The sequence below is a fragment of the Grammomys surdaster genome, unplaced genomic scaffold (genome assembly GCF_004785775.1).
Source record: "Grammomys surdaster isolate TR1022 unplaced genomic scaffold, NIH_TR_1.0 335, whole genome shotgun sequence".
NCBI lineage: Eukaryota > Metazoa > Chordata > Mammalia > Rodentia > Muridae > Grammomys > Grammomys surdaster.
The window spans coordinates 1183496-1195696 of record NW_021604754.1 but is presented as its reverse complement, the minus strand read 5'-3'; the positions used below and the strand labels follow the sequence as shown (position 1 = coordinate 1195696).

The following is a 12201-nucleotide window of genomic DNA, read 5'->3' as shown; positions in this document are numbered from 1 at the left end:
AGGGTTGCTATGGCTATTCTGCTTTTAATTTTAGAACAACCACTATTTATTACTCTTACCTCTAAAATGTTGAGACTTTATAAACAAGTGGACAAAACAGTTAACTCACATGAGGGGATATGTTAGTAAAATAAACATGAAAATATTTGTTAAGTCTTTTTTTTGGATATTTTATTTACATTTGAGATGTTCTCCCCTTTCCCCATTCCACCCCCCCGGCCCCGGAACCCCCGATCCCCGCCCCCCCCCTCCCGGTGCCGGGGGGGTGTGGCCCCACCCACCCCCCCCCCCCCCCCTCCCCACCCCCGAATTCCCCGACACATGGGACCAAGGATCTCCTCTCCTGCCTATACCTGTCAGGACCATCCTCCCTTGCATATATAGCTGGAGCCATGGGTCTCTCCCTAAGTGCTCCCAGGCTGGTGGTTTAGGCCATGGGGGCTCTGATTGGTTGGTATTGTTGCTCTCCTCATGGGGTCACAAACCCTTTCAACTCTTTCAGTCTTAACTCTAACTCCTCCATTGGGAACCCCATGATCAGTTCAATGGTTAGCTGTGAGCTTCTGCCTCTGAATATGTCACTCTTGCAGAACTCTAAGGAGACAGCTATGTCAGGCTCCTGTCAGCATGCACTTCCTGACATCCACATCAGCGTCTACCTTTGGTGACTGTACATGAGATGGATACCGAGGTAGAATGGTCTCCAGAAGGCCCCTCCTTCAGTTTCTGTCCCTCACTTTGTCTCCATATTTGCTCCCTTGAGTATTTTGTTACTCCTTCTAAGAAGGACCAAAGCATTCCCACTTGGTCTTCAATCTTCAAGAGCTTTATAGGGTCTGTGAGTTGAATCTTGGGTGTTTCAAGGTTCTGGGCTAAAATCCAATAATCAGTGAGTGAATTTCATGTGGGTTCTTTTATAATTGGGTTACCTCACTCAGGATGATATTTTTTAGTTCCATCCATCTACCTAAGAATTTCTCGAATTCTTTGTTTTTAATAGCTGAATAATATTCCATTTATGTAAATGTACCACATTTTTGTATGCATTCCTCTGTTGAAGGACATCTGGGTTCTTTCCAGCTTCTGGCTATTATAAATAAAGCTGCTATGAACATAGTGGAGCATATGTCCTTGTTATATGTTCGAGCATCTTCTGCGTATATGCCCAGGAGTGGTATTGCTAAGTCCTCAGGTAATGATATGTCCAGTTTTCTGAGGAACTGCCAGACTGATTTCCAGAGTGGTTGCACCATCTTGCAATCCCACCAACAATGGAGGAGTGTTCCTCTTTCTCCACATCCTTGCCAGCATCTACTATCACCTGAGTTTTTGATCTTACCCATTCTGATTGGTGTGACGTGGAATCTCAGGGTTGTTTTGATTTGAATTTCCCTGGTAACTAAGGATGCTGAACATTTCTTTAGGTGCTTCTTGGCCATTTGAGTTTCCTCAGTTGAGAATTCTTTGTTTAGCTCTATACCCCATTTTTTAATAGAGTTATTTGGCTGTCTGGAGTCTAATTTCTTGAGTTCTTTGTATATATTGGATATTAGTTCTATATCAGATGTGGGATTGGTAAAGATCTTTTCCCAATCTATTGGTTGCCCTTTGGTCCTATTGACATTGTCCTTTGCCTTACAGAAACTTTGCACTTTTATGAAGTCCCATTTGTCAATTCTTGATCTTAGAGCATAAGCCATTGGTGTTCTGTTCAGGAACTTTTCCCGTGAACTTTTCCTAGGTATTCGAGGGTCTTCCCCACCTTCTCTTCTATTAGTTTCAGTGTATCTGGTTTTATATGGAGGTCCTTTATCCACTTGGACTTTAGCTTTGTACAAGGAGATAAGAATGGATCTATTTGCATTCTTCTACATGTTGTCCTCCAGTTGAACCAGCACCATTTGTTGAAAATGCTGTCCTTTTTCCACTGGATGGTTTTAGCTCCTTTGTCAAAGATCAAATGACCATAGGTGTGTGGGTTCATTTCTGGGTCTTCAATTCTATTCCATTGATCTTCCTGCCTGTCTCTGTACCAATACCAAGTAGTTTTTATCACTATTGCTCTGGAGTAGTACAGCTTGAGGTCAAGGATGGTGATTCCTCCATAAGTTCTTTTATTGTTGAGAATAGTTTTTGCTGTCCTGGGTTTTTTGTTATTCCAAATGAATTTGAGAATTTCTCTTTCTAACTCTGTGAAGAATTGAGTTGGTATTTTAATGGGGATTGCATTGAATCTGTAGATTGCTTTTGGCAAGATGGCCATTTTTATTATATTAATCCTGCCAATCCATGAGCATGGGAGATCTTTCCATCTTCTGAGATCTTCTTCAATTTCTTTCTTCAGAGACTTGAAGTTCTTGTCATACAGATCTTTCACTTGCTTGGTTAGATTCACACCAAGGTATTTTATATTATTTGTGACTATTGTGAAGGGTGTCATTTCCCTAATTTCTTTTTCAGCCTGTTTATCTTTCACATAGAGGAAGGCTACTGATTTGTTTGAGTTGATTTTATAACCAGCCACTTTGCTGAAGTTGTTTATCAGGTTTAGGAGTTCTCTGGTGGAAGTTCTGGGGTCACTTAAGTATACTATCATATCATCTGCAAATAGTGATATTTTGACTTCTTCCTTTCCTATTTGTATCCCTTTGACTTCTTTTTGTTGTCTAATTGCTCTGACTAGGACTTCCAGTACTATATTGAGTAGGTAGGAAGAGCAGCCTCCTCTAGTCCCTGATTTTAGTGGGATTGCTTTAAGTTTCTCTCCATTCAGTTTGATGTTGGCTACTGGTTTGCTGTATATTGCTTTTACTATGTTTAGGTATGGGCCTTGAATTCCTGATCTTTCCAAGACTTTTACCCTGAAGGGATGGTGAATTTTGTCAAATGCTTTCTCAGCATCTAGTGAGATGATCATGTGGTTGTTTTCTTTGAGTTTGTTTATATAGTGGATTACATTGATGGATTTCCAAATATTGAACCATCCCTGCATTCCTGGGATAAAGCCCAATTGATCATGATGGATAATTGTTTTGATGTTTTCTTGGATTCAGTTTTGCATCGATGTTCATAAGGGAGATTGGTCTGAAGTTCTCTTTCTTTGTTGGGTCTTTGTGAGGTTTAGGTATGAGTGTGATTGTAGCTTCATAGAACGAATTGGGTAGTGTTCTTTCCATTTCTATTTTGTGGAATAGTTTGGAGAGAATTGGTATTGGGTCTTCCTTGAAGGTCTGATAGAATTCTGCACTAAAACCATCCAGTCATGGGCTTTTTTTGGTGGGGAGACTTTTAATAACTGCAGCTATTTCTTTAGGGGTTATAGGATTGTTTGGATGGTTTATTTGCTCCTGATTTAACTTTGGTACCTGGTATCTGTCTAGAAAATTGTCCATTTTATCCAGATTTTCCAGTTTTGTTGTGTATATGCCTTTGTAGTAGGATCTGATGTTTTTTTTAATTTTCTCAGTTTCTGTTGTTATGTCTCCCTTTTCAGTTCTGATTTTATTAATTTGGATACTGTCTTTGTACCTTCTGGTTAGTCTGGATAAGGATTTATCTATCTTGTTGATTTTCTCAAAGAACCAACTCCTGGTTTTGCTGAGATTTTGTATAATTCTTTCTGTTCCTACTTGGTTGATTTCAGCCCTGAATTTGATTATTTCCTGACATCTACTCCTCTTGGGTGTATTTGCTTCTTTTTGTTCTAGAGCTTTCAGGTGTACTGTCAAGTTGTTTATGTATGCTTCTTCCAGTTTCTTTTTGTAGGCACTTAGAGCTATGAGTTTTCCTCTTAGCACTGCTTTCAAGGAGTTCCACAAGTTTTGGTATGATGTTTCCTCATTTTCATTAAATTCTAAAAAGTCTTTCTTTATTTCTTCCTTGACCAAGTCATCATTGAGTAGAGCATTATTCAGTTTCCAAGTGCATGTGGGTTTTCCATTGGTTTTGTCATTATTAAAGACCAGCCTTAGTCCGTGGTGATCTGATAGGATGCAAGGAATTATTTCAATCTTTCTGTTGAGGCCTTTTTTGTGACCAATTATATGGTCTATTTTGGAGAAGGTACCATCAGGTGCTGAGAAAATGGTATATTCTTTTGTTTTAGGATGAAATGTTCTATAGATATCTGTTAAATCCATTTGGTTCAAACTTCTGTTAATTTCAATGTGTCTCTGTTTAGTTTCTGTTTCCATGATCTGTCTATTTCTGAGAGTCGGGTGTTAAAATCCCCCATTATTATTGTGTGAGGTGCAATGTGTGTTTTGAGGTTTAGTAAAGTTTCTTTTATGAATGTGGTTGTCCTTGCATTTGGAGCATAGATATTCAGAATTGAGAGTTCATCTTGGTAGATTTTTCCTTTGATGAGTATGAAGTGTCCTTCCTTATCTTTTTCTTTTTTGATTACTTTTGGTTGAAAGTCGATTTTATTTGATATTAGAATGGCTACTCCAGCTTGTTTCTTGGGACCATTTGCTTGGAAAATTGTTTTCCATCCTTTTACTCTGAGGTAGTGTCTTCTTTGTCACTGAAGTATGTTTCCTGTATGCAGCAAAATTCTGGGTCCTGTTATGTCTGATAGTCTACATCTTTTTATTGGAGAATTTAGTCCATTGATGTTAAGAGATATTAAGGAAAAATGATTGTTGCTTCCTGTTATTTTTGTTATTAGAGGTGGAATTATGTTTGTGTAGCTATCTTCTTTTGGAGTTGTTGGAAGATTACTTCCTTGGTTTTTCTAGGTTGGAGTTTCCTTTCTTGTGTTGGTGTTTTTCATCAATTATCCTTTGAAGTGCTGGATTTGTGTGAAGATATTTGATTTGTGTGCAAATTTAGTTTTTTCATGGAATATCTTGGTTTCTCCATCTATAGTGATTGAGAGTTTTGCTGGGTAAAGTAGCCTGGGCTGTCATTTGTGTTCTCTTAGGGTCTGTATGATATCAGTCCAGGATCTTCTGGCTTTTATAGTCTCTGGTGGGAAGTCTGGTGTAATTTTTATAGGTCTGCCTTTATATGTTACTTGACCTTTTCCCTTACTGCTTTTAGTATTTTTTCTTTGTTTTGTGCATTTTATGTTTTGATTATTATGTGATGGGAGGTGTTTCTTTTCTGGTCTAGTCTATTTGGTGTTCTGTAGGCTTCTTGTATGTTTATGGGCATCTCATTTTTTAGGTTAGGGAAGTTTTCCTCTATAATTTTGTTGAAGATATTTACTGGCCCTTTAAGTTGGGAATCTTCACTCTCATCTATACCTATTATCCTTAGGTTTGGTCTTCTCATTGTGTCCTGGATTTCCTGGATGTTTTGGGTTAGGAGCTTTTTGCATTTTGCATTTTTTGATAGTTGTGTCAATGTTTTCCATGGTATATTCTGCCCATGAGAATCTCTCTTCTATCTCTTGTATCCTTTTGGTGATGCATGCGTCTATGACTCCTGATCTCTTTCCTAGGTTTTCTATCTCCAGGGTGGTCTTCCTTTGAGATTTCTTTATTGTTTCTATTTCCATTTTTAGATCCTGAATGGTTGTGTTCAATTCCTTCACCTGTTTGATTGTATTTTCTTGCAATTCTTTAATGGATTTCTGTGTTTCCTCTTTAAGGGCTTCTACCTGTTTACCTGTACTCTCCTGTATTTCTTTAAGGGAGTTACTTATTTACTTCTTAAAATCCTCTCTCATCATCTCGAGAAGTGATTTTAATTCTGAATCCTGCTTTTCCTGTGTGATGGGGTGTGCAGGGCTTGCTATGGTGGGAGAACTGGGTCCTGATGATGCCAAGTAACTTTGGTTTCTGTTGCTTGTGTTCTTGCACTTGCCTTTCCCCATCTGGTTAACTCTAATGTTATCTGTGCACACTGTGTCTGACTCGAGTCTGTCTTTCCAGTTATTTTGCTTGTGTCTGAACTCCTCAGAGTCCAGATGTCTCTGTGATCCTGTGATCCTAATCTCCTGGGTGGAAGAACTCCCAGGACTCAGGCCGCCTCTGGCATCCTGAAATCCTGCTACTCTGAGTGCAGTGATTCTCTAAGATGGTTCAGGATATGGTGTCTTCACAGGAGAAGACCAGCTAGGTGTTCACTGGTCTGAGTGGAGTGACTCCTCTAGAATGGCTCAGGGTACATTGTCCACTCCTCTGAGCGCTGCAGTTCCTCTAGGATGGCTCAAGATAAGGTGTCTCCAGAGGAGCAGACCAGCTAGGTGTTTGCCCTAGCCAAAAGGAACAGGCTTGGGCTTGTTAAGTCTTAATTAAGGTTCTTGATTGAATTTATAGCACATAAAATTATTTTGTAATTACTGAGGTAATCCTGTCTTCACAAAGCATGAGAAACTCACATTGACAAAACTGCAATAAAATTCATACACTCATTTGATAAACAAAACCAGAAAGGTCTTTTGTTGCTAGCAGAAAAATGAATAAAGTCTTTTGGAATATTGGATGGAAAAAAATGTAGGGAATGGCTTTAGAAAGTGTCCAAATCCTTTGTCTCACTAGTTCTATCCCTAGGAATTACCCCAAGGAGAGATGTATGAACACAGTGAGCAGACTCTACTGTCCTCAATAACAAAGCATTGGAAAGAACCCCAGTGTTCACAGAAAGGGAGCTGGTACCCTAGTGATGCTCACCAGCCTGACAGTATCAACAGGTCATTAAAGTGAAAAGGGTGGAGACTAGACACTTGGGAAATACATTCAGGGATAACATTCAATAGACTAGAAACTATGTCGTGATTTCAAGAATACCGTCTATCTGAAAGCTATTAGGGAATGATGCGATTTCATTAAGAAGACAGTTTACAGGGGAATTATGGATAATTAAAATAATGTTCAATGTAATGGTATTTTTCTATTAATAACAAGAAAGGCAATCTAATTCTTACACTTGGCAGCATCTTGCACATTGAAAGCACTATGGAGTTTGTGGGAAATGGGAGAGTTCAGGTCCCTGAGGTGCTCAGGATGAAGGGAATGAACAGATTGGTCCTTTGTTTTTGTACTTATTGTTTCCATTGCAGTTTTGCCCTGAGACTCTAAAGTTGACAGTGGGGTGGGGGAGGCAGTTGTCATAAGACTCAACCCAATGGCCCAGTGCTATCTCCAACCTGCTGGTGAGATTATTTGAACTTTGCTCTCTACACCTTTTGTGTATGAAATGTAAGTGAAGAATAGGAGGTTAATTGCAGAAAGCAGTTCACAAAAAGCATTGTGAATTGCTTTTTGCAAGCAATTGATGTAGATTATTCAATACTCAAAGAGATTAGATGCCCAAAGTATGGAACAATCTAAATCCCTAAGTGGCAAGGAAAAAATTCACGTAAATGCTGTACTTTCCATAAAATGCTAGTTGAAGCCTTTGTACTTATGCTGAGAAAGCATGGTAGAGTACAGCCTGAATTAGTAATGAGAATGAAGGGTGGGAGCCACAGTCACTGAAAAGGGAATGCTAGGGGGTGGCACTGGTACTAAGAGAACATGTGCAGCCATTGCTGTACCAGGATAAGAAAATGAGAGTCGTACTACTCACGAGGGGAATAAACCTTTCAAGACAAGGCCTGAGAACATGGATGCAGTTTCAGAATAAGCTTCTGGTTCAGTCTGAGTCAGTGGGTAATTTGTTCATCATTGATTTTTTTTGTCTGTGTATCAGTCAGCATGGCCTGCCATAACAAAATGCCATAAACTGAGTAGCCCAAACTCTGAGAATTTATTACTCACATAAATGAAGGCACCTAACGTGGAGACATTGAGGAGGCCTCAAAGTCAGCTGCCAACTGATTTGATTTCCTGGTTAGGATCTGATTTGTGTGTCAGCCTCTTGTTATATATTCCCAGTGGGCAGCGGAAGAAAGTCCCCCATGTCTCTTCTCATGAGGATACCAATCCCTCCGAGACTCCCTGTGTTCTTATGTAGTTCTAAATATCCACCAAAGGTTCCATCTCCAAATATTGTATTGGGGGCTTAAACTTAAACATGGGGATTCTAGGGGAACAGAATCTATAGGTAATAATAATTTTCCAGATAGGACCCCTATATTACACTTTCCAGTTCATGAGCTCGTGCTAATTGTGCTACATTGGCTGGGATGAAATTTAGAAGTGAAAACCAGTTAAATTTTGATCACTGTGATAAATTTAATCAGACCTTAGAGCAGTATATGGAATGTATTTCAGTGAGCTCACTTTCTGATACATTGTTAAGTAATAACACACATTTGGTTCTTATGTGAATTCTTTCTCCTTTTCTAGAACATTGATATATTTAACACTGCAAACTTTCTATGGTTGTGTATATTTGTATAGCCTCCTCAAAAGATAAAATTATAATGGCTTTTCATATCAAATTAAACTTAGGAGGAAGCCAAGGTTGGAATAGAGCTATAGGTATGTGATAAAGATTTGTTTCCCTAGAGAGGCTCTGGATTGGATCTCTAGCAAAACACTACAAAACAACAAAACAAAGAAAAAAACCGAATCCACAAAGGCAAATGCTTATGCTCATATCTGACAGCAGATAGACAGGAACGTGGGAAACTCCTGTGGTACTGTCATGCTCCAGTGTCTTTTCTTCATCCAAGGAATACAGTTTAAATGTGTGCTGTTTGTAGCAGTCCTCAAAAGGTGTTTTATTTACATCAGTATTCTTTTTAAAAGAGTTGATATAATAATTTTTGAGAACATTAAATCTCTTTTTGGGAAAACACTTGGCTTTCTTTTGTTTCTTTACCAATAACAGTAGAGTTATGACAACATCATATGAAATTTAATAAAAGATGTTTAGTTTGGCTATCTTCGAGGGTTTCTGTCGAATTTCACTTAAAGCAAAAGATGCTTCTCTGTTCTATTGAAGATGACTGTGAAGTGAAACAGTGTACATTTTCTGTATTATCACCCCACTCAACAGTCTCATCAATAAGCACACATCATTTTGCTTTTCATTTAGCTAATTCTTCCTTAGAAAAGTTTAAGGAGAGATGTGACGTAACAATTATAAAAAGCAAACATTAATGACATATCAAAGTAATTAAAAAATTACTTTCCTATCAGCTTTTGTCAGGGGTTTCCAGGAAAGTCTCAGAAGAAATTGCTTTAAAAAGAAAACAAGAAAACAAACAAACAAACAAAAAAAGACTTTTTAATTAACTTGAGAAAGGTCTGGGGGGACTTTAAGTACAAACACACTCCAGTAGAAATTGGTGGCTTTAGTAAGTCAGTGATGTCTTCACATGGACAAGACCAATGTATTGTGTCCCACAGATGGAATTTGGCCAGAATTAAATGATTTCAGAAGGATTTTAAGCATGATAATCAGATTATTTTGGTATTAACTTGGCCAAAGTCCCTCCTAACCTCAGTCATGCACAGGTAGTCCATAACCCCTTGAATAGCAAAGTTGTCTCTTGGCTGGTGCCACCCCAGCTCTTTCTAGGGTGGTGATTCTCCTGGCTTGGGGCTTTTTAGAAACATGCTTCTCCTCATGGTGTATTCTCCTTAGAGATGGGGCTAAGAGAGACAGAATTGCATTTAGTTTAATGATATTCATTGACCTTGTTCGCCTTTCTATTAGAACTCTGATAGATTGTAATATAACTGGACAGCATATCATTTTCTAAAATAGATTAAGTGTTCCAGCAGGTCTCAGCAGAAGGGGCTGATGTATTAGAGAAACACACACACACACACACACACACACACACACACACACACAGCAGAACAGAAAATAAAAACTCACAAATGTGGGTTGATCATTCCAGAGGTACTTTTCTTCTTAGCCAGGGATAGGGACGCAGAACAACAGGAGAAAACCTATTGGTTAACATTGGGTTATTTCAATTTACCCCTTTGTATTGTGTGAGCTTCATACAGAGGAAACTTCATTATCATGGTGACCTAAGCTGGCTGGCCTACTTGGAACACTGGCTGTTACTTTTTAGTCACATTCCTTGAAACATCAGATATATAGCTCTGTTTCATTTCTGTGATCACAACTCCATGGTGGCCCCATTAGAATTTTAGGCAGAATTGTTGAGGTTGATTTCCGGAGCTTAGAGGAAGAAAATGGCTTCCTGTAATTTGTTTTTAATATCTGTAATAGCAAGATGTGCCACAAGGGCAGTAGACGGAACCCTTCTAAATTGTCCACAGTGCATTGTATATTGGAACAGATGAAAGATTTGTGTGATCATTAGAAAAATCAGATATTTTATGCCAGACAGTCAAAACACATTGACCTCAAGGCATGGGGTGGAGGGAGTGAGAGTGGGTTGTAAAAGTCACTTTTACATACACACACACGAGAGAGAGAGAGAGAGAGAGAGAGAGAGAGAGAGAGAGAGAGAGAGAGAGAGAGAGAGAGAATGAAAATGAATTGTGGATAGATTGTTTTTGCTTTTTTTTCCTTTTCAAGACAGCCCATTATTGGTGGTGCCATTCCTGGACTCGTGGTCCTGGGTTCTATAAGAAAGCAGGATGAGCAAGCCATGGAGAGGAACCACTAAGGAACACTCCTCCATGACCTCTGCATCAGCTCCTGCCTACACATTCCTGCCCTGTTTGAGTTCCTGGCCTCCTTTGACGATGAGCAGTGCTGAGGAAGTGTAAGCAGGATAAACTCTTTCCTCCCCAAGTTGCTTTGGTCATGGGGTTTCAACACAGCAATAGAACCCCTAACTAAAACACACATCTATCAAGACAGTTAAGTCTTAAGTACCTCTGTTAATTACTGTTTTATTGCTGAGACACCATGATCAATGTAACTCTTATAAATGAAAGCACTTAATTGGCAACTTTCTTACAGTTTTAGAGAATTAGTCCATTATTATGGTGGCAGAAAGCTGTCAGGCAAGGCAGTGGGGCAGTAGCTGAGAGCTTTACATCTTAATCTGAAGGCACAGGCAGAGAAGAGAATCTTGACCTGGTGTGGGCTTTTGAAGCTGTAAAACCCATTTTCAGTGACACACTTCCTCCAAGACCACACCTCTTAATCCTTCTCAAACAGTTCCAGTCTCTGGTGACTAAGCATTCAAATATATGAACCTATGAGGGCCATTCTTGTTCAAACTACCACAAGGGCAAAGACTCAGTAATGCTGTACATATGCCAATGCTCCATATGGGTAGAAATAGAATAAGAAATTTAAGGGTTTGTTGTTGTTGTTGTTCAAGCCTGCACAGTCCTTACATACATCTTCACTCTTTTCTTTGTATTGTAATCTGTGTAGGAATGCTGTATATGTTTAGCAGAACAGGAAAGAACCCTGCCTCAAGCCCTTGTTTATTTTCTGGGTATTGGTCAAGGATATGTAATCTCTGCAAGTACAGTTTGAGCCATATCAAAAACCTTTCCCTTGGAGCACAGCAGAAGCCTGAGACTATATGTGCTCCATATATCTTGTTACTATTCTGAAATGTAAGTAAGGATCATGTCATTGGTCTGCTTAATAACCTCCTGCGTTTTTTCCATTGTACTGGGAATATAATCCAAATGCTTACTTTGGTGTACAGATGTAGCATCTCTGGCTTCTGTTTATGTGTCCGTCACTTGCCCTGTGTGTCATCATCTGACTATAGTTTGTGGAATGCCTCAAGCTCTTTCTTGTCTCAGAACCTTGGCATTTGCATCTTTTTTTTTTCAGTCTTCAAGTTTATTCATTTGACTATGTCTAATTCAGATTTCAGCTGAAATGTTATTTCCTAAGAACTATCGCTTCTGTGATAAGAATGTTGAAGTTAGCTCTTCACAGTTGGTGACTTCTGGTGAGGGTGCAGGAGGGGAAGGACTCAGTTCTATTTAAGGGGCATGACACTGAGAGTTTGGCCATGCTCCAGTGAGTATATAGATAACACAAATTGGACTTGTTTCATTTTTATCTCCCGCTTTGAGGAAGGAGGTCATAAGGGTGGGGTGGACATGGAAGGCCGGGAAATGAGTGGGATTGGAGTGCATGATGTGAAATTCCCAAAGAATCAATAAAAATATTGTGTTGGCACAAAAAGGAACTATCACTCCCCTCTTTCCATCCTAAGGCCTTTTTGTTTGTTTGTTTGTTTTGTTTTTAACTTTTTTATTGGATGTTTTATTTACATTTCACATGCTATCCCCTTACCCCATTCCCCCCACCCCCCGCCCTGCTTCTCTGCGGATGTGCCCCTACCTACCCCCGCACTCCCACCTCCCCACCCTCAAATTCCCACCCATTGGGGCATCCAGT

At 39.3% G+C, this 12201-nt stretch overlaps 1 protein-coding gene across 6 annotated transcripts in view; it reads left to right on the top strand.

Moving 5' to 3' along the window:
* Positions 1 to 12201, top strand: part of St7 (suppression of tumorigenicity 7) — a 254759-nt gene that overhangs the window by 95907 nt on the left and 146651 nt on the right. The gene's annotated exons all lie outside the window — the stretch shown is intronic.